This window comes from Lygodium microphyllum, chromosome 4 (assembly GCF_053477565.2).
Source record: "Lygodium microphyllum isolate KBCC chromosome 4, Lygodium_microphyllum_v1.1.10, whole genome shotgun sequence".
NCBI lineage: Eukaryota > Viridiplantae > Streptophyta > Polypodiopsida > Schizaeales > Lygodiaceae > Lygodium > Lygodium microphyllum.
Window position 1 is genome coordinate 136,784,835 of NC_141138.1, and position 3,241 is coordinate 136,788,075.

Below are 3,241 nucleotides of genomic sequence, written 5' to 3' on the forward strand. Positions count from 1 at the left end.
TGAACATGGCCAAAAGACTCGATAGCTACGCAGAAAAAAAGACAACATTATCGTAGTGAGGATGACAATGAACAATGATTGGCATATTGTGCAGGTAGCAACATGAAGAAAGAAGACGTTTGACCCTCGGAATGACAAGGTAGCTCCATGACATTTCTTCCAGATAAGAAAATAATAAGGCTGTCATTGATCATGGCTTTCTCAACATGAGAATGGCATATTCTAAGATGATGACATTCAGAAATGCAGAGGATGGCGACTTGATGATGAAGATGAGTGATTAAATTGCGGGCAATTTGGAACTGCATAGAATTACAAAAGATTTGGCAACAATTGAAGATCCACAAAAATGGCATTAATATGGGCAATGATTGGCATGTTCCGCAGAGTAGATGGCGACCTTTGAAATTACAACGGCCTGATTGAATAGAGGACATTGATGAAAGGCAAGTACCTTAGACTGAGATGAACGCGGCAATTTGCAAGCATAGACGATTTCAAATGGATGAGAAGACTCAAAGGACATCAAAGCTGACGAGGCAGAGATGACGGGCTAATATGGCAGTGTTCAAAAAGTGATAAAAGCTTATAAAATGTCATATAAGCTTTTAAGCTTTGTTTTTTTAAAGAAAAAGAATATTTAAGCTTAAAGCTATTGGAAAGCTTAAAGAATAAAGAGCTAAAGGCATAAAAGCCTTAGTCTTTTTGGGAAAGCAAAACACAACGTGAACGTGAGTGTGAATAGGAAACTATATAAGGAGGTAAGAGTGAAGAATTGGGGGACTTCTGCCCCTTATACAATTGTACTTTGTGAGAGAGGTGAGACGAGGGTCGCATGCAAGAGGATACTCTTGACGTGCTAATTTGAAAGTTGAAGAATTTGGATTTTGTGTTGCCGAGCGTTAGCTCAAGGCTTTCAAGGTATGAGAATACAATACTCTTTTTTTTGTCTTAAAAGATGTTGGTGTTTTTTTGAATTTTGTGTTGGGTTAGTGTGATGCTCTACTCGAAATTAAGTTTTTTTTGTTTTTTCTGAGCTTCAAGAGGCATTGTTTGGCATTTGTTTTATGTGTGGCTTGTGGTGTTCTGTCGAATATATATATATATATAGAGTTGTGTTGTGCGTTGGACAAAGTCAATTTCCCCAGTTGACACTCCTTAATGTATCATTATCAGATTGTGAGTGAGGCTTGCTCTCGATCACCGCTCGCATAACAACGTGATGACCCATCATTATGGGATATTTGAGGCCTTGAAAATACCCTATAAGTGATCCTAGAGAGAGAAAAGATTTTAAGAAATAAAATTATTTTTTAGCTTTTTAAAATTTTTATATTTTGGTAAGTAAATATATTAAATTTTTTTAACAAGTCATTGTCGCAATATTCTCGTGGTCACATCAAACCTAGAAATCTAGGCTGCCATAAAGGTGACAAAGATTGTCATAATGAAGATCTTACTTATCCTCATTAAAGTGAAAACTAGTATTCAATTTGAATTCTGACGTTTTATTACTTCCCTCCATTCTCACTCTCTTCTTTCTTTCCCATCCTTACTAGTCTCTTGTTCGTTTTCCTTCTTTTTTCTAATTCGCATAGTTTTTCAATCCAATCTTTCTAATCACATCCTTAGGTATGGATTAGTCATCCAATGATCTCTGTAGCTCTAGTAAAAGACCTCTCTATCATCTTCATATTGAGTTGGATAGTGAGTATGAACCAATAAGGAAGAGAACAAAACCCATTATTATTACAAAGTCTACGAAGCATATACTCAAGTTTGAAGGAAATAATAATCTTGATCTTTGGTTAGATGGCAAGCTATATCCCAAAGATCCTAGCAAAAATAGTACTCTGTCTTTCTATAAAAGGTCTTCATTGTTGAGGTTCATTGGTGATGGATATAATGGGTTTCTAGGTTATACACTTAACTTGGTTATGCAGAAAAGGATGTCCTCAAATAGAAGAACCATCTTTTATCAAAACATAACAAGTTACTACAAAAGCTAGAGTGCTATCAGTAGAGGATTCATTCGTTGGAGAAACACATCAAATCTTATCAACGAAAGCAAACTATTTTAGGCCTTGGACATTGAAAAAAAGACTCTTAGAAATATTGAGAGTCTCAGACGAGGAGGAGATGGTTGTAGTAAAATAATCCAAGCAATAATGTACATTTTTTTCCACTTTTAAAATATGAAATATGACTTTGTTAATAATTAATTGTATTGTGATGTTGATTTTGTTTAGGTCTCTTCTTCAACTGAATACAAGAGAGATTCTTTGAAAGCATCTTAGTTTTATTATCATCTTTTTCCTTCAATAGTTAACACCATATTAAAGATTTTAGAAATTTCCCAAGTCCCACTTTTAATGAATGTCCTACTTTTTTGAATGAAAGAGAGCACTATGTTGATGTTTATCTTTAAAGGGTACTTTGTCTATTACAAATATGAGATCACACATCTTGAGAGCTTAAGTGATGAATGTAAGCTATGTGGCTATTAGGAGATTTGGATTTCACCTCTATCTTTTTTAGCATACTAACAAAATATGATTTTGTATGGTGGTGGAAACATCAAGGAGGCTTAGCTAGTATATACCTAGGAAATTTCCAAGCTTAATGTAAGAATACAAAGATTTGAAGGAGTGCAAAGAGAATTTAGAATACAAGAGCCTTAAACATTATATGAAAATATGTTATCATGGCCAAAATTTATAATGTTATGGATTTGAAGATATTATAATATGAGTTTTTTCTTTTAGATATAGCATCATTTAAAGTAACATGTATAAGTTTCATGAACTAGGATCTTAAAAGAGTCACCATTAACTAGGTGTGGTTTAATAACTTGATGTATATGCAGGATATATAAATGTCTTTTGTTCAAAATTTCTATCTATCTTGACAATATATGGACAAGATGGATATTGGCTTTGGCCAAAATCAACTAGCCTCACAGTTTGACTAGCTAAATGAACTTTTGTATCATAAAATGAAGATCTACATACCAAGCTAGAAGTTTATGATTTTTCTAAGACCAAAGATTTAACCTTGACCAATGGTTTGTGTTTCCAAAGAAATGGACATAAATTTTATTATTAATTAAGACTTATTTGTTAGCTAAGACATAAAGTACAAAATTAGACTCAAACCACTTTATAAGAAATTTCAACACAATTAACTAATGTTATTGAAAAAATCAAAAACATTAAGTAGATTCTCTCATTGATACTAGTGG